Consider the following 23,902-nt stretch of genomic DNA (forward strand, 5'->3'; position numbering starts at 1 on the left):
AAAGTTGAGGGTATAGAGGAGGATGTCGAAGGATATGATAATGACTTTGGGATACATATGGATGTGGACGATGATGTTTACGATGATGATCATGGAGTACCTGAGATGATCGGTGAACTGTTTGCAGCGGCAGAGGCTGATGGAGAAGAGCCAAGATTTGCAGGAGTTCTTGGAGATTCAAAGAAGGCACTTAGTCCGGGTTCTAGCCATTCAAAATTTTCTTTTATGGTGAGGATGTTGTATATGAAGTCTCGTTATCGAATCAGCAATACAGCATTTTCAGCAATGATGAAGCTGATGTCCGATGGATACCCTAACAGTGAGTTGCCAAAATCATATAATGAGGCCATGAAATATCTTAAAGAATTGGGCCTTGGATACGAAAACATCCATGTGTGCAAGAACAATTGTGTGTTGTTTCGGAATGTTAATGCTAAATTGAATGAGTGCCCAGTATGCATGGAGTCTAGATGGAAAGATGAAACTGGTTCGAAGCGGGTTCCACATAAGGTTTTGAGGCATTTTCCACTGTTGCCAAGGTTGAAAAGAATTTTTGCTTCAAAACAAACTTCAGAGGAAACACAATGGCACAAGAAAGTGAGGAAGCTAGTCGCCAATGTGATGAGCCATCCAGCTGATGGGGAAGCGTGGAAGGACTTTGACCGAAAGTACCCAGGTTTTGCAAATGATCCGAGGAACCTGAGGCTAGCCTTAGCTACCGATGGATTCAATCCATTTGGCAACATGAGTACCCAGTACAGTATGTGGCCAGTGCTTGTGACACCGCTTAATCTCCCACCATGGGAATGCGTGAATCCAACAAACTGCTTTATGTCTTTACTCATCCCAGGTCCAAGATGTCCAGGAAAGGATTTTGATTTGTTCCTTGAGCCCCTAATTGAAGAACTGCTGAAGCTATGGAAGGGTGTCAAGACCTATGATGCATGTACTGGTAGGAAGTTCGACCTTCGTGCTGCTGTACTATGGTGTATACATGATTATCCAGCGCTGGTCACGTTATCTGGGCGAACAACAAAAGGGTATTATGCATGTATTTATTGCGACAAGAATCCGTTGTCTATGGCAATAAGGAACAAGTTATGCTACATTGGACATCGTCGTTACCTTAAAAGGACACATTCATGGCGGAATAGCTTGGATTTCAATGGTAAGCGTGAAAACAAAGTTGTGCCTGGCAGGTTCACTGTGGATGAGGTCCTACAAGAGCTAGAGAAGGTGAAAGATGTCAGGCCAGGGAAGCAGACTGACATTACTGGAAATAAAAGGAAGCGTAGTAGTGACGGTCCAAAGATTTATAGCCGGAAATCTGGGTTGTGGCAATTGCCATATTGGAAAGATTTGATGCTTCCACATAATCTCGATGTGATGCACATAGAGAAAAATGTATGTGAAAATATTCTTTGCACACTACTTAGTATACCAGGCAAGTCCAAGGACACACATAATGCAAGGCTAGATTTGTATGATATGGGCATAAGACCTGAACTGCACTTGCAACAAGATGGCAACTCGGCCTGCAGGGCTCCACCTGCTCCATATGTGTTGGGGAAGGATCAGAAAGTCGAGTTTTGCAAGTTCCTCAAAGGTATCAAGTTTCCTGATGGATTTGCGGATAACCTAGCAAGATACATAAGTGAAGATGGTTCAAAGGTGGTTGGAAAACCGAAAACACATTCTTGCCACATACTCCTACAGAGAATCATAGCCGCTGGCCTTAGAGGACTGGTGAGGAAGGATGTATATGAAGCAATTGCAGAGCTGGGGACCTTCTTCAGGGAACTATGTAGTAGAAATCTACGGATAGATGTTGTGCAACGACTAAAAGGAGATATTCCATTGATCCTATGCAAGCTTGAGAAAATCTTTCCACCTGCCTTCTTTGATGTCATGGTGCACTTGAGTGTCCATCTTCCCGATGAGGCAATGCTTAGAGGACCTGTTCAGTATGGATGGATGTACCCAATAGAAAGGCGACTAGGCACTTTGAAAATTTTTGTAAGGAACAGGGCTAGGCCGGAAGGATCAATTGCTGAGGCATATATGGCAAGTGATACCTTAACATTTTGTTCTAGGTACATGAAGGATGTTGACACTAGATTTAACCAGGATGATGATAGTGGTACAGAGATGCCATTGCCTAATGACATGTCTGTTTTTAAGCATGGTGCTACTCTTTTTGGAGCTACTAAGACTGAGTACATTGATGATGCTATCATGAATAAGTTAGTTTGGTATGTGCTACATAATGCTGATGAAGTACAGGAATATTTGACGTAAGTTAGTTTGGTATGTGCTACATAATTTATGTTATGTTTATTAAATTTGAAAATATGCTTATGAATAAAGTATGCCATGCAGTCTGTACAGGGAGGAGCTATCGCAGCAAGGTGCACGTCCAAATGATGTTGATCGAATGGTTCAACAAGGATTTGCAAAGTGGTTTATGTCCCATGTAAGTCACTAAACTTTTATGTTATAGGTTTACTAAAGTTTTGGGTATGCATATGTAATTGCTCAGCTGAGTAATTTTGTTGCAACAGGTTGAGAAGAAGCGTAATGAGAATCCAGAATTGGTTAGCGAAGGACTGTGGGCACTGTCATGTGGCCCAGCTCGGCGAGTTAAGACTAGTACAGCTTGCAAGATTAATGGAGTGCAGTTTAGCACAGTGGATCGTGAGAAGTTCATGCAGACACAAAATAGTGGTGTAATGACTGAAGGTGAACATAATGGGAAGAACATAGATTTTTATGGTGTCCTTAAAGAGGTAATTGAGTTACAATATAACTCGAATTATCAAGTTCGTCGGTCGGTGGTTGTATTTCGATGCGATTGGTACAACCAAGTAGGAAAGACTGTGGGCATTCGAGATGACAGCCATTTCAAATCCATCAATGTGCAGTCATTTTGGTACAAGTCCGATCCTTTTATCTTGGCAGACCAAGCGAAAAAGATATTTTACCTGCAAGACACAACTCCACAATGTAAAGATTTCCGAGTTGTGCAGAAATTTGAACATAGGAATATTTATGATGTGGCTGAAAAATATGAGGGCAGTAATGATGTGCATCAGGATGATTATTGTTCTGATACAGAGCATATAGTGCAAGAAGGTGATGATAATCAGGTTCTGCACAATGTTGAAGGTGGAGAAGCCAGTCTAATTGAAGGCAATTTAGAGGAACTAATAAGAAAAAAGAAGGAAGCTGCTATTATTCTTGAAGATAGTGAGGATGAGGAGGAAGATGATACAATGTTTCAATATTTTAATGATGGTGGCGACGACAACAATGATGACATGTCCATAGAAGATGAAGATGAGGATTTCTAGTATTGATAGTTGATTTATGAATTGTTCAGTTCAGATTAGTACAACATACTGAATGTGTGTCTGAAATTCAGTTAATGTTTAGATGATACAATGTATTTTCTGTATTTTCAGAACTGAATGTGTGTCTGAAATACTGAATTTGGGGTGAACTGAACTTGTGGTGAACTGAATGTGTATTCTGTATTTTCTGTATTTTCAGAACTGAACATCTGAACACTTAATATCAGAGAAAAGATTGCATGGTTATTACTGATACTGCTAAAGGGAGACATAAAGTGGTAACAGACTAACAGTAATGGCAATATGGTATAGCTACCTCGGGTAACAGACTAACAGTAATGGTATGGCAATATGGCAATATGGCAACAGACTAAAGTGGTAACATACTAACAGTAATGGTATGGCAATATGGCAATATGGTATAGAGAGACATAAAGTGGTAACAGACTAAAAGATTGCATGGTTATTACTGAACACTTAACATCCTGCAGAAGGCTTGATTTATATCTCATTACATGTTAGCAACATCGACTGGTTGTAGTTACATATTCATTAAAATATATAACCAACATCAGATATACGCAGATCAAGATAGCTTGGTCTCTGGAAGTAAACAATGTATATTATTAAATATTATTGTGCTTTATGAAAGAATGTTGAGGCTGCTCTTGACATGAATTATGTACCTCGACATCAGATATACGTAGATCAAGTTGGCGATACATGTAAAATTCCAAAGTAAATGAGGGATTCTGAATCTGCATATAATGAACAGCGTTTAAAAGTGGACCAAACTATGAAAGGCAACATCAAGTTATTGATGCAATGGAAACATGACTCACCTTCAAAGCAACCATTTCATCCGCATTACTGTCAACAGTGGCTTTGTATACTTTAGCAAAAGCACCAGTGCCAGTTGATCCTTTGATTTGATACTTTCTACCACCTTGACACAAGGAATTGTAGTGGCAGTTTAGAATCTGAACTTTGAACTTTGGACTGGGCAACTTTGAACTTTGGACTGAGCAGAGTGTACAATCTAAACTGGGCAGCAATCTGAACTGGGCAGCAGAGTTTACTCAGAACACCAGCAATCTGAACTGGGCACTTTACAATCTGAAAATGCAGAAATCTGAACTGGGAAGTTTACAATCTGAACTGGGCATTACTGTCAACAGTTGATGCTTAACTATGGACTGGGCAGATCTCTGAACTGGGCATAACAAAAAAATGCAGAAATCTGAACTGGGAAGTTTACAATCTGAAAATGCTATAATTTGCCATTATGAACAGAGAACAGTTTATGCTTACATCCTGGACAGAGAACAGTTTATGCTTCTAATGAACAAACGTGACTGGTCCAATGGTAACTCCTTGCTACTGTGCGCTCTGTTACTGGGCAGAAACATGCAGAAATCTGAACTGGGCGCTCGGTTACATCCTGGACAGAGAACAGTTTATGCTTACATATAACTGGTCTCTATTACTAATGAACAAACGTGACTAGTCCAATGGTAACTCCTTGCTACTGTGAACACTTGCGTCCTGTGTTCGAGCTTGGGATAGGTAGGTTTTTTTGGTTTTGTTTACATTTTTCAATCATTTTTGTATTTTGCTTTTATTTATTTACATGTATAGCACCAGTTTCTCCAAATCATTTCAACCTTTTTTTTGGGTGTTGATGGAGATGTACCATGATGTTTTGTGCCGGTGCAATTTTTAGAACTAGTTTAACTATTAATGTAAGTATTTGTTATTTTACTAAAGAATAAGTGCTAAAAAACCTTAGGTGGCTAGAAAAATCTAGAAACTTGCATGTACACTTCATTTTGGTGTATAATGTTGACAAAAAATGCAATTTATTCTGACAAAGTGGTGACATACATCCTACAAAAATGCATACAACCCTCATATAAGGCTAATTACTAAGTGAGAGATGTTCATGCTTGTGATGGATCTATACTACCACTTTCTCCAAATCATTTTAAACTTTAATGGCATGTTTATTGAACCAACCTATGATGTTGTGTGCAGTTATGCATTTTTCAGACCTAGTTTACTAATAACTGTAATTATTTGTTGTATTTCGTAAAGATATTTGTTACAATACCATAACCTAGCTAGAAAAATCTAAAAACTTGCATGGACCATTCATTTTGGTGTACAATGTTGACAAAATAGTTTCAACTCATTCAGACAAAGTGGTGACACACATCCTAAGAAAGGCATACATCTCTCATATAAGGCTAATTACTAAGTGAGAGATGTTCATGCTTGTGATGGATCTATACTACCACTTTCTCCAAACCATTTTAAACTTTAATGGCATGTTTATTGAACCAACCTATGATGTTGTGTGCAGTTATGCATTTTTCAGACCTAGTTTACTAATTACTGTAATTATTTGTTGTATTTCGTAAAGATATTTGTTACAATACCATAACCTAGTTAGAAAAATCTAAAAACATGCATGGACCATTCATTTTGGTGTACAATGTTGACAAAATAGTTTCAACTCATTCGGACAAAGTGGTGACACACATCCTAAGAAAGGCATACATCTCTCATATATGGCTAATTACTAAGTGAGAGATGTTCATGCTTGTGATGGATCTATACTACCACTTTCTCCAAACCATTTTAAACTTTAATGGCATGTTTATTGAACCAACCTATGATGTTGTGTGCAGTTATGCATTTTTCAGACCTAGTTTACTAATAACTGTAATTATTTGTTGTATTTCGTAAAGATATTTGTTACAATACCATAACCTAGCTAGAAAAATCTAAAAACTTGCATGGACCATTCATTTTGGTGTACAATGTTGACAAAATAGTTTCAACTCATTCGGACAAAGTGGTGACACACATCCTAAGAAAGGCATACATCTCTCATATAAGGCTAATTACTAAGTGAGAGATGCTATTGCAAGTGAGAGATGTATAGTACCACTATGTCAAAAATATTTCAAAATATTATAACATGATCATAAATCAAACTAATGTGTCCATGAATAGATAATTGCAAAAAAACATAGAGATAAATAAAAAACAAAGAATTAATATAAAATGGTAGGCAAAAAACAAAAAAAGTCTCCTTGCAGGTGCTTGAACCTAGGAGCTCGGTCTTATAGTTAGCAGGTCAAACCATTGAGCTATGCACGTGTTTTTGATATATACCCAGCGCTAGTATACTTAAACGCATTAGCCTCCGCATTGCCAAACACATTGGGCGCCAAAAACATTTTCGCCGTCGTCACTAAAACAGACTCCGCTCTCATCCTCTATCTCCCGCACTCCTCTTATTTCTCCCCCACTCTTCTTTCTCCCCCACTTCTCCAAACCTAATCGCCGCCGCCGGGACACAACGGCTGTCGACGACCTGCCCCCTCGACCAGGTACCTCACCGCCGCCGCTGGGACGCATCCGCCGTCGACGACCTGCCCCCTCGACCAGGTACCTCACCGCCGCCCCCCTTACCTCTCATCGCGTCGATGAGCTGCGTCGTCGCCGACTTCACTCGCCGCATCCCGCTCTATCTCATTGCCATCCGCATTTCTCTCGCCCCTTCCACCTAACACGCCCCATCCACATTGCTCTCGCTAACCCCTAAACCCTAACATCGCTGGATTTGGGTCATCGCAGACGACCTTGATGGTGAACAAAAGGAGGCACATAAGTCAGAAAGGTCTAACCCCTAAACCCTAACCATCGCTAGATTTAGTTTAATTATTCATTCGTTGTTATCAGAGATATTGTAAATTGATTTATGTAATCATTGTGCACTGATACAGTTGTGTTTGGTTCCTTACATTGTGTTATATGCAGTCACATCCATGTTTTAGTAGAGAACTTATGTTTCTAGTACTGGTAGACAAGGTTCAAGAAAGCACGATTAGGCGTGCGATTAGGCGCGGTTAAGCGCTGAGCAGAGGGTCAACGCATCGCTTACCTACTAAGCGGGCAATTAAGCGCTGGCCCTGCTTAATCGTGCCCATTCGGCATGTTTAAGGGATAAGAGGAGGGAGAGGAAGAGGAGGAACACCTCCGGGGTCAATCCAGCAGGCAGCAAATCGACGGATCGACGAGAGAGAGAGAGCGGACGGACCTACGATGGCTGCAGGCAGCAGATTGGTGAGAGAGAGGCGGAGCGGCTTCGCGGTAGAGGTGAAGATCGCACGAGGGAGGAGAGGCTTCAGGAGAGGGAGCCGGAGAGCGTACGACACGGAGGAGGATAGGCTTCGGGAGAGGGAGGCGGAGAGCACAGGGCGGCGGCGCGGGGCGTGGAAGGAGGCAGCAGAGTACTAGGTCATCACGGGAGAGGGGTTTTGCGTTGAGCCTCCTGGCAGGTGGGCCTAGTGGGCTGCAGACTCATGAAGAGAGGAGGTGGGGGTTAAGGGCTGCTGCAGGGTGGCCCAATATCATGTATTTTTTTTCTCTTTTTAACAAAAATGATTAAGCACGATTAATCACGCTTAAGCATTTTCACCACCATACCGCTCGCTCAGCGCTTAGTGCTTTCTTGAACCTTGCTGGTAGAAAGAGATGAGAATATCTTCACTTTTTTTGTTCATCAGCTTGTGTAAATCTACATCGCCTAATCAATGTACTAGCTAGTACTTTGAACATTGTTTAAGCCTGCATAAAGATTTCCACAACCAAACAGGGGAAACACTACAGTTATAGTGCAACCACAATTATGAACTTGCACAATCATAACCAAGCTTCATAATGACTGAATCTTATCTAATACACACAGTATGCTTGTTCTTATCTATCTTGCAAGTAGTTCAACATGAGCGAACTGCTTATGAGAGAAGACGGGATAAACAAGTGGAGGAGAATATAAAGAAGATGCAAGATTTGGGTCTGAACAAATATACTTCTGTTCTAAATAATTCTGTCTCACCATCTGCATCAACAAAGGGGAAACATGCAGCAAACAAGATAAATAATAGTTCAGATTCAGATTCATATGTCTCTTTCTATCTCCTTGACGATGATGATCAAGGAGATACTGATGATGACAGTGAATATTATGAGCAGCCAAAACCCCTGGCAATGAAGGTGCTCCTTCTATCTTCAAAGTAGTGGATGCCAAATAGTTGCATTGCATTTCAATGTTTTTAATCTGGTGTTTAATATATGCTCATGCTTTTAGATTCATCTTCTTTATTTCATACCTCTTAATTAATATATGGTCTTGCTTTTAAATGCACATGACTATTTTTTTGTGGACAGTATCCTAGAAGAGGTAGAAACACAACCCTTGCTTCAAAGAAGAAGATAGACCCCAACATGGCTCCAGGCATTAGGTTCAGCAAGAGAGTGAGGGCAGGTGCACAACCAGAGGAGCAATCTTCAAAAAGGCTTCACTCTACAGAGACAGATGGCCACAATGTACATGAACCAACAGATGGAAATGATCACATACCAAACAGCCCTACTACACCTGGACTTGCTGATCATTTCAGCAGAGCTGCAGAGGAAGCCATGGCATCTGCTGCTCATGACAGTACAGGTGATGCTGAAGGCAACAGCCGTACTACACCTGGACTTGCTGATCATTTCAGCAGAGCTGAAGAGGAAGACATGGCATCTGCTGCTCATGACAGTACAGGTGATGCTCAAGCCAATGTAGCTAGAGAGTAGAGATGAAGAAACTGAAGGCAAGTTCTATTTTTTCAGTCAAATAAGGCATCTCTTTTGCTGATTTGCATGAAACAAAACAATTTCATTATTCAATAAAAGCGAATTATATTTTGTAGCTCCTACATAGCGAGCACCAAGGAGACCCAGGGCAACAACCAAGGGAAAACAACTGGACAGGATGACTAAAGTTATGCAAAGGAGACTGCCCATAGCTGTTGAGGAAGGCAAAAAAAGGCCACATGAACCTGTTCAAGCTGCCAAGTTTGCATCAAAGGCTGGCATCATTATTCGGGAAACCATGCCTATCCTAACTCGTTGGAAAGATTACAAGGACAACCAGAAATACTACAACAGCTTTGTGTCACAGCTAAATGTAAGTGCATTACTGATTCTATGGTTCACTTGTATACTGCTTAACCTGAATTGACTAACTATGGAATTGTCATATGCATAGGGGCGCTTGTCCGTTAACACTGAGGACAAGGCAACAAATGAAGCTTGCACCGATATGCTACGCTCTACGGTAAAAAACCAGCGTTATCGGCTCAAGCAGAAATACTTCAATGGTGTACCTGCAAATGAGATTAGCACAACTTCTCCTGTATCTTACATGACTGATGAACAGTGGAGGGCATTAGTTGCAAAGTGGTCTGATCCAAAGAACATGGTATGGGTATCTTATCATATATTGTTCTTTCACTATACGTTTGCAAAGGATCTTCGCATATTGAACCTATGATCTAATCTGACATGTTCATTCTCTTGTAGGAAATAAGTGAAAAGAACAAGCAGAACCGCAGTCAAGTCAAGTTTCATCAGGCTACGGGTTCTCGCTGCTATGTGGCACACTTACATGCATATGTAAGTAACTATTACCTTGTACTACTACCTGCACTTTTGCACTCAACTTCTATTGCATTTGATCTGAGCAAACTTCGCTGTGATTGTTTATCCACGAAACAAAAGCAGAAGAGAAACCAAGAAGAACCCAGCTTAGATCAGACTGAAGAACTAGATGCGGTGGACGCCTTCAAGACCTGTCATACCAGCTCCAAACGTGGCCTGAGTGAACCGACAAGAGAAGCACTTGTAAGTTCATTTGTTTGCTTTATTTAGTGTAATTTTTATGAGATCATATGAGGGAGGCTGGCTGTGGGTCGATGGAACGAAGGGGAGTGAGATCGCCTGTCCCATCCCAGGGGAGTTCAGATCATAGTCTATTTTGTCTGCCATTTGTCTGCCATCAAATTTCTGAAATGAAAGTAAATATCATAGTCTATTTTTTGTAGGACCCGTGCACTAGAAATGTATAGGTTTTAGAGTCTTTGTTAAGCAAATCTGCTATAATTTGTAATTGTTTTCACATTATTTTTCATAGTCTATTTATAGAGTCTTTCAAATGTATAGCTTTTAAGCAAATCTGCTATAATTTGTAACTGCTATAATCTGCTATAATTTGCCATCAAATGTATAGCTTTTAGAGTCTGTCAGTCTATTTTTCATAGTCTTTGTTAATGCCTTATAGGCTATAATTTGTAACTGCTATAATCTGCTATAATGTGCACTAGAAATGAAAGTCACTGTTTTCACATTATTGTCAGCATCTTGCTGTTGCTCATTAGCATTAACATGTTACTATTTCTGTCCATGATATTTCAGTCTCATATGGAGGCTTTGAGGGCTGAACCTGTTGCTGAAGGTGAGATGCCAGCATCCAGTGTGCACCTTGTGTCGAAGGTGCTGTCCTAGAGCAGCTCACACCAATTCCTGAAAAGCTTCGGCATCAAAACATCAGCAACCTCCAAGGCATCATCATCAAATCATAGTGAGCTTCGGGAACAACTTGCAGCTGAAGCGACGGCTGCTGTTCAAGGTGAACTCGACCAGCTCAGGAAGAAATGTGAAGAAGCTGAGGAACAGCAGGCGAGGACACAAAGGGAGTTGGAGGAGTACAAGAAGATAACAGAGAAGAACAACAAGGAGATGGAGGAGACCAATGTGCTCATCAAGAAGCTCTTGTCCTTGCATGGTAACTCTTCTTCGACATGATGGCTGCTAGTCAGAGCTGCTGTTTTTGGCCTGTTCTTTGACATGAGGGTACCCAAAAACTCTAGTTGCTCGTGGGTGTCAACTTTTGATTATATGCTGTTATGTTTGTGCAAACTCAACTGAAATGTGAAGTCAAGTGGTGATGCTGTGAACTGAGTTTAGTGTTGTCCACTTAGTTTGTATGCGCACTGGAATACTAGTTGTATTCATCTATGGAATATGGAATTGTGTGCTCATTCCTCTGTTCTAGTATATTTTGCAATTTCCAATTAAATTATTCTCTGCACATCTGTGACCAAACTGGTGGCATATAATAAAACATATGCCACGTCAGCTGCCACTGTACTAGCCACGTCAGCGTTGACGTCAGCTCTGACGTCAGCTGCCACGTCACTAGCCACGTCAGCGCTGACGTCATACGCATCAGCACCTTCCAAACGGCTGTTAATGACCAAACCACGACTCTATCTGTGACGATACCGTACCGTCACAGAAACCAAACGGCGTTAACAACGCCGTCAGTTTGCTCGGGCAGACGACGAATTATGACGGAAAAGTGCCTTCCTCTATGACCACAACTGATCGTCATAGAATGAATTCACTTCCATGACAACGCGACTTTCGTCACAGAATGTATACACATCGATGACGAAACTGGGTAGTCCGTCACAACACAACAAATGTGACGCGACCCCTATGACCAAATCGAACTCGTCACAAATTCGTCACAAACCTTTATCTGTGACGATATATACACATGCAGTGACGCAATACGAACGTCATCGATGATAAGATCTCTACTAGTGAGGGGGGTGAATAGGTGTTCCTGTAAAATCAAATACTAAATAGCCACAAACTTGATTATTAAGATGTTAGTAAAATCAAGTGGCTATGGAACACGCTCGTGCGGACAAAACAATCACAAGAAGCAACACACGAGACACGTGATTTTTATCTCGTGGTTCGGCTAAGTAACACTTGCCTACTTTCACGTTGTGGCGTCCTAATGGACGAGGGTTGCACTCAACCCCTTTCAAGCGATTCAATGATCAACTTGAATACCATGGCTTTCTTCCTTACAGTCTTTCTCCCGTTTGCGAGGAATCTCCATAGATTAGAGCCTCTCGCCCTTACAAGTTTGTCACAAGAGAAGCAAAATAGTAAGAGAGGGAGAACAACACACACAAGACTCAAATCCACAGCACACACACGCACGCAAGCCAAGACTTGAGCTCAAAACACAGCACAGGGAGTACGCAACTCAAACGGAGCTCAAATCACTAACATAGTCGATCAAATGCGTGTAGGCGGAGTCTGGGAGTCTTAGAATGTTTCTTGTAAGCTTGGTGTATTGCTCCATGCACCTAGGGGTCCCTTTTATAGCCCCAAGGCAGCTAGGAGCCGTTGGAGACCAACATGGAAGGCCAATCTTGCCTTCTGTCGAGTGGTGCACCGGACAGTCCGGTGCACCACCGGACAGCCACTGTAGCAGTCCGGTGCGCGATCTCCTTCCAAATCGGGCGCAGCCGACCGTTGGTCCTTCAGGCGAGATGGCGCACCGGACACTGTCCAGTGCACCCAGCCGACCATTGGAGCTGGCCACATGTCGCGCGGTGATCACGCGGTCGACCGTTTGCCGCAGGCGCCGTTGGCTCACCGGACAGTCCGGTGCACCACCGGACAGTCCGGTGAATTTTAGCCACGTCGCCTTTTTCTTTTCCCAAGAGCGACAAGTTCGTCGCGGATGACTCACCGGACAGTCCGGTGCACTACTGGACAGTCCGGTGAATTTTAGTCGTACAACTCCGTCGTTTCCCGAGAGCAGTCGGTTCACCACCGACTAGCCTGGGGCACCGGACACTATCCGGTGCGCCACCGGACAGTCCGGTGTGCCAGGCCGAGCTGGAGTTTGGTATACACAGCCAACTCTTCTTTAATTACAATCTCCTTTTCTTGACACTGTTTCTAGCACTTAGATAAACATGTTAGTATTCAAAAACTAATTTACTAAGTCTAGAAGCATACCTTGTTTATGATTTACACTTCTCACTTATTTAGTGAAAGGGAATTAGGCTTACACCTAGTTCCTAAATAATTCTGGTGGTTGAATTGCCCAACACAAGTAATTGGACTAACTAGTTTGCTCCAGTGTATAAGTTATGCAGGTGTCAAAGGTTCACATCAAGCCAATTAAAAAGACCAAAGTTGGGTTCAAAATAGAGAGCTAAAGGCATCCCGAAAGGCTCCCTGGTCTGGCGCACCGGACTGTCCGGTGGCGCACCGGACAGTGTTCGGTGCACCAGGGGACTTCGCGCAAAACTCCTCAGCCTCGGGATTTTCCTGAAGCCAGCGCGCTATAATTCACCGGACTGTCCGGTGTACACCGGACTGTCCGGTGCTCCAAGAGGACGCGGCTTCGGAACTTGGCAGCCTCGGGAATTCACAGCGGTTGCTCCGCTATAATTCACCGGACATGTCCGGTGTACACCGGACTGTCCGGTGCAACTACGGGGCAACGACTACTTCGCGCCAACGGTCACCTGCAACAGCAATAAATGCGCGCCAGAGCGCGCAGGCGTCAGGCACGCCCATGCTGGCGCACCGGACACTCTACAGTACATGTCCGGTGCGCCACCGGACATCCAGGCGGGCCCAGAAGTCAGAACTCCAACGGTCAAATTGCAACGGCTTTGGTGACGTGGCTGGCGCACTGGACATGTCCGGTGTGCACCGGACTGTCCGGTGCACCATACGACAGACAGCCTCCACCAACGGTCATGTTTGGTGGTTGGGGCTATAAATACCCCAACCACCCCACCATTCATTGCATCCAAGTTTTCCAGCTTCCAACCACTATACAAGAGCTAGCATTCATTGCAAAGCACACCAAAAGAGATCAAATCCTCTCCCAACTCCACACAAAGACTTAGTGACTAGAGAGAGTGATTTGTAGTGTTCATTTGAGCTCTTGCGCTTGGATCCCTTCTTTTCTTTGGCATTCTTTCTTGTGATCAAACACTCACTTGTAATTGAGGCAAGAGACACCAATTGTGTGGTGGTCCTTGCGGGAAGTTTGATTCCCAAGTGATTTGAGAAAGAGAAGCTCACTCGGTCCGAGGGACCGTTTGAGAGAGGGAAGGGTTGAAAGAGACCCGGCCTTTGTGGCCTCCTCAACGGGGAGTAGGTTTGCAAGAACCGAACCTCGGTAAAACAAATCCGCGTGTCACACTCTTCATTTGCTTGCGATTTGTTTTGCGCCCTCTCTCTCGGACTTATTATTATTTCTAACGCTAACCCGGCTTGTAGTTGTGTTTATATTTGTAAATTTCAGTTTCGCCCTATTCACCCCCCTCTAGGCGACTATCAATTGGTATCAGAGCCGGTGCTTCATTAGAGCCTAACCGCTCGAAGTGATGTCGGGAGATCACGCCAAGAAGGAGATGGAGACCGGCGAAAAGCCCACTACAAGCCACGGGAGCACTTCATCGGAAGAGTCCCGCACCAAGAGGAAGGAGAAGAAAGACTCCTCCAAAGGGAAGGAGAAGAAATCTTCTTCACACAAAGAGAAGAAGGAGAAGTCTTCCTCCCACAAGCCGCAACGGAGTGGGGACAAGAAAAAGAGGATGAGGAAAGTGGTCTACTACGAGACCGATTCTTCATCAGCCTCCACCTCCGGCTCCGACGCGGCATCCGTCACTTCTAAGCGCCAAGAGCGCAAGAAGTATAGTAAGATCCCCCTACGCTACCCTCGCATTTCTAAACATACACCTTTACTTTCCGTCCCATTAGGCAAACCACCAACATTTGATGGTGAAGATTACGCTAGGTGGAGTGATTTAATGCGATTTCATCTAACCTCACTCCACAAAAGCATATGGGATGTTGTTGAGTTTGGTGCACAGGTACCATCCGTAGGGGATAAAGACTATGATGAGGATGAGGTAGCCCAAATCGAGCACTTCAACTCCCAAGCCACAACCATACTTCTCGCCTCTCTAAGTAGAGAGGAATACAACAAGGTGCAAGGGTTGAAGAATGCGAAAGAGATTTGGGATCTACTCAAGACCACGCATGAGGGTGATGAACTCACCAAGATTACCAAGCGGGAGACGATCGAGGGGGAGCTCGGTCGCTTCCGTCTTCACCAAGGGGAGGAGCCACAAGATATGTACAACCGGCTCAAAACCTTGGTGAACCAAGTGCGCAACCTCGGGAGCAAGAAATGGGATGACCACGAGGTGGTTAAGGTTATTCTTAGATCACTCATCTTCCTTAACCCCACTCAAGTTCAATTAATTCGTGGTAATCCTAGATATACATCAATGACCCCCGAGGAAGTTATCGGGAATTTTGTGAGCTTTGAATGTATGATCAAGGGCTCAAAAAAGATCAACGAGCTTGATGATCCCTCCACATCCGAAGCACAACCGGTGGCTTTCAAGGCGACGGAGGAGAAGAAGGAGGAGTCTACACCAAGTAGACAACCAATCGACGCTTCAAAGCTCGACAACGAGGAGATGGCTTTAATCATCAAAAGCTTTCGCCAAATCCTCAAGCAACGGAAGGGGAAGGATTACAAATCCCGTTCCAAGAAGGTTTGCTACAAGTGTGGTAAGCCCGGTCACTTTATTGCTAAATGTCCATTATCAAGTGACAGTGACAGGGATAACGACAAGAAGGGCAAGAGGAGAGAAAAGAAGAGATACCACAAGAAGAGGGGCGGCGATGCCCACATGTGCCGCGAGTGGGACTCCGACGAGAGCTCCACCGACTCCTCCGATGACGAGGACGCCGCCAACATCGCCATCACCAAGGGACTCCTCTTCCCCAACGTCGGCCACAAGTGCCTCATGGCAAAGGACGGCAAAAAGAAGAAGGTTAAATCTAAATCCTCCACTAGATATGAGTCCTCTAGTGATGATAATGCTAGTGATGAGGAAGATAATTTGCGTACCCTTTTTGCCAACCTTAACATGGAACAAAAAGAAAAACTAAATGAGCTAATTAGTGCCATCCATGAGAAGGATGATCTCTTGGACTCCCAAGAGGACTTCCTAATCAAGGAAAATAAAAAACATGTTAAGGTTAAAAATGCTTATGCTCTAGAGGTAGAAAAATGTGGGAAATTAACTAGTGAGCTAAGCACATGTCATGACACTATTGCCAACCTTAGAAATGAAAATAATAATTTATTAGCTAAGGTTGATTCTCATGTTTGTAATGTTTCAACTTCCAATTCTAGAGATGATAATGATGATTTACTTGCTAGGATTGAAGAATTGAACATTTCACTTGCTAGCCTTAGGATTGAAAATGAGAAATTGCTTGCTAAGGCTAAAGATCTTGATGTTTGCAATGTTACTATTTCTAACCTTAGGAGTGAAAACGATATATTACATGCTAAGGTTATAGAATTAAAATCTTGCAAACCCTCTACATCTATCGTTGAGCATGTATCTATTTGTAGTAGATGTAGAGATGTTGATATTAATGCTATTCATGATCACATGTCCTTAATTAAACAACAAAATGATCATATAGCAAAATTAGATGCTAAAATTGCCGAGCATAACTTAGAAAATGAAAATTTAAATTTGCTAGAAGTATGCTCTATAATGGGAGACGCCCTGGCATTAAGGATGGCATCGGCTTCCAAAGGGGAGACAATGCCAAAATTAGTGCCCCTCCTAAGAAATTGTCAAACTTTGTTAAGGGCAAGGCTCCCATACCTCAGGATAACGAGGGTTACATTTTATACCCTGCCGGTTATCCCGAGAGCAAAATTAGGAGAATTCATTCTAGGAAGTCTCACTCTGGCCCTAATCATGCATTTATGTATAAGGGTGAGACATCTAGCTCTAGGCAACCAACCCGTGCTAAGTTGCCTAAGAAGAAAACTCCTAGTGCATCAAATGATCATGACATTTCATTCAAAAATTTTGATGCATCATATGTTTTGACTAACAAATCCGGCAAGGTCGTTGCCAAGTATGTTGGGGGCAAACACAAGAGCTCCAAAACTTGTGTTTGGGTTCCCAAAGTTCTTGTTTCTAATGCCAAAGGACCCAAAACCGTTTGGGTACTTAAAGTCAAGAACTAAAATTGTTTTGTAGGTTTATGCATCCGGGGGCTCAAGTTGGATACTCGACAGCGGGTGCACAAACCATATGACAGGGGAGAAGAAGATGTTCTCCTCCTATGAGAAAAACCAAGATCCCCAACGAGCTATCACATTCGGGGATGGAAATCAAGGTTTGGTCAAAGGTTTGGGTAAAATAGCTATATCCCCTGACCATTCCATTTCCAATGTTTTTCTTGTTGATTCATTAGATTACAATTTGCTTTCTGTATCTCAATTATGCAAAATGGGCTACAACTGTCTCTTTACTGATGTAGGTGTCACTGTCTTTAGAAGAAGTGATGATTCAATAGCATTTAAGGGTGTGTTAGAGGGTCAGCTGTACTTAGTAGATTTTGATAGAGCTGAACTCGACACATGCTTAATTGCTAAGACTAACATGGGCTGGCTCTGGCATCGCCGACTAGCACATGTTGGGATGAAGAATCTTCACAAGCTTCTAAAGGGAGAGCACATTTTAGGATTAACCAATGTTCATTTTGAGAAAGACAGGGTTTGTAGCGCATGCCAGGCAGGAAAGCAAGTTGGAGCCCATCATCCACACAAGAACATCATGACGACCGACAGGCCGCTTGAGCTACTCCACATGGATCTATTCGACCCGATTGCTTACATAAGCATCGGCGGGAGTAAGTATTGTCTTGTAATAGTGGATGATTATTCTCGCTTCACTTGGGTGTTCTTTTTGCAGGAAAAATCTCAAACCCAAGAGACCTTAAAGGGATTCTTGAGACGGGCTCAAAATGAGTTCGGCTTAAGGATCAAGAAAATAAGAAGAGACAACGGGACGGAGTTCAAGAACTCTCAAATCGAAGGCTTCCTTGAGGAGGAGGGCATCAAGCATGAGTTCTCTTCTCCCTACACGCCACAACAAAATGGTGTAGTGGAGAGGAAGAATCGAACTCTATTGGACATGGCAAGGACCATGCTTGATGAGTACAAGACTTCAGATCAGTTTTGGGCCGAGGCTGTCAACACCGCCTGCTACGCCATCAACCGGTTATATCTACACCGAATCCTCAAGAAGACATCTTATGAACTCCTAACCGGTAAAAAGCCCAATATTTCATATTTTACAGTCTTTGGTAGCAAATGTTTTATTCTTGTTAAAAGAGGTAGAAAATCTAAATTTGCTCCTAAGACTGTAGAAGGCTTTTTACTAGGATATGATTCAAACACAAGGGCATATAGAGTCTTTAACAAGTCCAGTGGACAAGTTGAAGTTTCTTGTGACGTTGTGTTTGATGAGACTAATGGCTCTCAAGTAGAGCAAGTTGATCTTGATGAGATAGGTAATGAAGAGGCTCCATGCATCGCGCTAAGGAACATGTCCATTGGGGATGTGTGTCCTAAGGAAACCGAAGAGCCTCCAAATGCACAAGATCAACCATCCTCCTCCACGCAAGCATCTCCACCGACTCAAAATGAGGATGAAGCTCAAGTTGATGAAATAGAAGATCAAGCAAATGAGCCACCTCAAGATGCCGGCAATGATCAAGGGGAAGATGCAAATAATCAAGGCAAGGAGGATGAAGAACAAAGGCCGCCACACCCAAGAGTCCACCAAGCAATCCAACGAGATCACCTCGTCGACACCATTCTCGGCGACATTCATAAGGGGGTAACTACTAGATCTCGTGTTGCGCATTTCTGTGAGCATTACTCTTTTGTTTCCTCTATTGAGCCACACAGGGTAGAGGAAGCACTCCAAGATTCGGATTGGGTGGTGGCAATGCAAGAGGAGCTCAACAACTTCACTAGGAATGAGGTATGGCATTTAGTTCCACATCCTAACCAAAATGTTGTAGGAACCAAATGGGTTTTCCGCAACAAGCAAGATGAGCATGGTGTGGTGACATGGAACAAAGCTCGACTTGTGGCCAAAGGATACTCCCAAGTCGAAGGGTTGGATTTCGGTGAAACCTATGCACCCGTAGCTAGGCTTGAGTCAATTCGTATATTATTAGCCTATGCTACTTACCATGGCTTTAAGCTTTATCAAATGGACGTGAAAAGTGCTTTCCTCAATGGACCAATCAAGGAAGAGGTCTATGTTGAGCAACCTCCCGGCTTTGAAGATAGTGAGTACCCTAACCATGTTTATAGGCTCTCTAAGGCGCTTTATGGGCTCAAGCAAGCCCCAAGAGCATGATATGAATGCCTTAGAGATTTCCTTATTGCTAATGGCTTCAAAGTCGGAAAGGCCGATCCTAAACTCTTTACCAAAACACTTGAGAATGATTTGTTTGTATGCCAAATTTATGTTGATGATATTATATTTGGGTCTACTAACGAATCTACATGTGAAGAGTTTAGTAGGATCATGACACAAAAGTTCGAGATGTCTATGATGGGGGAGTTGAAGTATTTCTTAGGATTTCAAGTAAAGCAACTCCAAGAGGGCACCTTCCTAAGCCAAACCAAGTACACTCAAGATATTCTAAGCAAGTTTGGAATGAAGGATGCCAAACCCATCAAGACACCCATGGGAACCAATGGGCATCTCGACCTCAATGAGGGAGGTAAATCAGTCGATCAAAAGGTATACCGGTCGATGATAGGTTCTTTACTCTATTTATGTGCATCTCGACCGGATATTATGCTTTCTGTATGCATGTGTGCAAGATTCCAAGCCGACCCTAAGGAAGCTCACCTTACGGCCGTAAAACGAATCTTGAGATATTTGGCTTACACTCCTAAGTTTGGGCTTTGGTATCCTAGGGGATCCACATTTGATTTGATTGGTTATTCGGATGCCGATTGGGCCGGGTGTAAAATCAATAGGAAGAGAACATCAGGGACTTGCCAGTTCTTGGGAAGATCCTTGGTGTCTTGGGCTTCAAAGAAGCAAAATTCGGTCGCTCTTTCCACCGCTGAAGCCGAGTACATTGCCGCAGGCCACTGTTGCGCGCAATTGCTCTGGATGAGGCAAACCCTGCGGGACTACGGTTACAAATTAACCAAAGTCTCTTTGCTATGTGATAATGAGAGTGCAATCAAGATGGCGGATAATCCCGTCGAGCATAGCCGCACTAAACACATAGCCATTCGGTATCACTTTTTAAGGGATCACCAACAAAAGGGAGATATCGAGATTTCTTACATTAATACTAAAGATCAATTAGCCGATATCTTTACCAAGCCCCTTGATGAACAAACTTTTAACAAACTTAGGCATGAGCTAAATATTCTTGATTCTAGGAACTTCTTTTGCTAGATTGCACACATAGCTCATTTATATAGCTTTGATCATGTCTCTTTCATATGCTATGACTAATGTGTTTTTCAAGTCTATTTCAAACCAAGTCATAGGTGTATTGAAAGGGAATTGGAGTCTTCGGCGAAGACGAAGGCTTCCACTCCGTAACTCATCCTTCGCCGTCGCTCCGAGTCACTCTCCATCCTTGGGGGAGGAAGCAAAAGGACTTCGTCTTTGGTATAATCTTAACTCATTTATTTATGACCAAAGGGGAAGAAAGTACTTCTAGGGCTCTAATGATTCCATTTTTGGCGATTCATGCCAAAGGGGGAGAGAGTATGAGCCCAAAGCAAAAGGACCGCACCACCACCAATTTCAAAAACTTAGTTTTTCAAAGAGTATTTCCAATTGGTATCCTATTGTGTTCAAAAGGGGGAGAAAGTAGTATTTCAAAAATGATATATCAAAACCCTCTTGAACACTAAGAGGAGGATCTCATTTAGGGGGAGTTTTGTTTAGTCAAGGAAAAGCATTTGAAACAGGGGGAGAAAATTTCAAATATTGAAAATGCTTTGCAAATCCTATTCATTTACCTTTGACTATTTGCAAAAGAACCTTGAAAAGGATTTACAAAAGAGTTTGCAAAAACAAAACATGTGGTGCAAGCGTGGTCCAAAATGTTAAAAACAAAGGAACAATCCATGCATATCTTGTAAGAATTTATATTGGCTCAATTCCAAGCAACCTTTGCACTTACATTATGCAAACTAGTTCAAATATGCACTTCTATATTTGCTTTGGTTTGTGTTGGCATCAATCACCAAAAAGGGGGAGATTGAAAGGGAATTAGGCTTACACCTAGTTCCTAAATAATTTTGGTGGTTGAATTGCCCAACACAAGTAATTGGACTAACTAGTTTGCTCCAGTGTATAAGTTATACAGGTGTCAAAGGTTCACATCAAGCCAATTAAAAAGACCAAAGTTGGGTTCAAAATAGAGAGCTAAAGGCATCCCGAAAGGCTCCCTGGTCTGGCGCACCGGACTGTCCGGTGGCGCACCGGACAGTGTCCGGTGCACCAGGGGACTTCGCGCAAAACTCCTCAGCCTCGAGATTTTCCTGAAGCCAGCGCGCTATAATTCACCGGACTGTCCGGTGTACACCGGACAGTGTCCGGTGCTCCAAGACGACGCGGCTTCGGAACTTGGCAGCCTCGAGAATTCACAGCGGTTGCTCCGCTATAATTCACCGGACATGTCCGGTGTACACCGGACTGTCCGGTGCAACTACGGGGCAACGACTACTTCGCGCCAACGGTCGCCTGCAACAGCAATAAATGCGCGCCAGAGCGCGCAGGCGTCAGGCACGCCCATGCTGGCGCACCGGACACTCTACAGTACATGTCCGGTGCGCCACCGAACATCCAGGCGGGCCCAGAAGTCAGAACTCCAACGGTCAAATTGCAACGGCTTTGGTGACGTGGCTGGCGCACTGGACATGTCCGGTGTGCACCGGACTGTCCGGTGCACCATACGACAGACAGCCTCCACCAACGGTCATGTTTGGTGGTTGGGGCTATAAATACCCCAACCACCCCACCATTCATTGCATCCAAGTTTTCCAGCTTCCAACCACTATACAAGAGCTAGCATTCATTGCAAAGCACACCAAAAGAGATCAAATCCTCTCCCAACTCCACACAAAGACTTAGTGACTAGAGAGAGTGATTTGTAGTGTTCATTTGAGCTCTTGCGCTTGGATCGCTTCTTTTCTTTGGCATTCTTTCTTGTGATCAAACACTCACTTGTAATTGAGGCAAGAGACACCAATTGTGTGGTGGTCCTTGCGGGAAGTTTGATTCCCAAGTGATTTGAGAAAGAGAAGCTCACTCGGTCCGAGGGACCGTTTGAGAGAGGGAAGGGTTGCAAGAGACCCAGCCTTTGTGGCCTCCTCAACGGGGAGTAGGTTTGCAAGAACCGAACCTCGGTAAAACAAATCCGCGTGTCACACTCTTCATTTGCTTGCGATTTGTTTTGCGCCCTCTCTCTCGGACTTATTATTATTTCTAACGCTAACCCGGCTTGTAGTTGTGTTTATATTTGTAAATTTCAGTTTCGCCCTATTCACCCCCCTCTAGGCGACTATCATTTAGCACATAAGAACTTAATCAACCGTGTTGGGTATTTAATCACCAAAACATTATAGAAATAGCCCAAGGGCACATTTCCCTTTCAATCTCCCCCTTTTTGGTGATTTATGCCAACACATTAAAAAGCAGCAAAAAGAAGTGCAACATCAATGCAAATGAAGGCCAAATTCTTTTTACTCAAGATTTGTCATATTTGGATCATTCTTTGTGACCACTTGATTTTCTTTTTGCAAATCAAATTCTTTTTCCTATCTCTAAGTCAAACACACTTGTTTGGGCAAATCGAGAGATATTCCAAGAGTAAAATTTATCAAGTGCCAAAAACTCCCCCGTTTTCCCATAATTAAAATTCTCCTCCATAAGAGACCAAATTTTGCAATAAGAGTATTTTGACAAAAACAAATTTCTAGCTCTTCTATTTTCAAAAGTCACAAGTGGTTGGCTGATCCATTTGCTTTGGCCTTAATTTCTCCCCCTTTGGCATTAAGCACCAAAACGGGATCATTTTTGGCCCTTTAACCCCATTGCATCACCAAAAATGTCAATTAAGAGCAAAAAGGCAATGAGAGCATAAGTATGAACTTGGAATTAAATACACTAATACTGGAGTGCAGTGGAAGTCTTTGCGTCGTCCAAGTTCATTTTCCCTTTCAATGTACCTTCGAGACTACATCAAATGTACTCAAACAAACAAATTAGTCTCAAAAGGATCACGTTGTAGCACATCTCTCCCTAAACATGTGCACATCTGCATACAGACTTGTGAGGTCCGGGGATGACTTATACAACTTGAGCACCATAAATAAACAATAACTGATTTAAATGCACAAGGTAACATGATCAAAGGCATAGAACACATGTATGCTATAGATCAATCCAAGTTACGCGAATCTAAGACATTTAGCTCACTACGCAACCTGCAAAACCTTTTCTCATCTAAAAGCTTGGTGAAGATATCGGGTAGCTGGTTCTCGGTGCTAATGTGATACACATCGATATCTCCCTTTTGCTGGTGGTCTCTCAGGAAGTGATGTCGGATGTCTATGTGCTTGGTGCGGCTCTGTTCAACAGAATTATTCGCCAAGCGGATTGCACTCTCATTATCACATAGGAGTGGGACTTTGCTCAGATTGTAGCCAAAGTCCCGGAGGGTTTGCCTCATCCAAAGTAGTTGCGCGCAACATTGTCCTGCGGCAACGTACTCGGGCTCAGTGGTGGATAGGGCAACTAATGTTTGTTTCTTGGAACTCCAGGACACCAGGGACCTTCCTAGAAATTGGCATGTCCCTAATGTACTCTTCCTATCAACCTTGCACCCGACATAATCGAAGTCTAAGTATCCAATCAAGTCAAAGGTAGACCCCT

Source organism: Zea mays, chromosome 9 (genome assembly GCF_902167145.1).
Source record: "Zea mays cultivar B73 chromosome 9, Zm-B73-REFERENCE-NAM-5.0, whole genome shotgun sequence".
In the NCBI taxonomy this organism is placed as follows: domain Eukaryota; kingdom Viridiplantae; phylum Streptophyta; class Magnoliopsida; order Poales; family Poaceae; genus Zea; species Zea mays.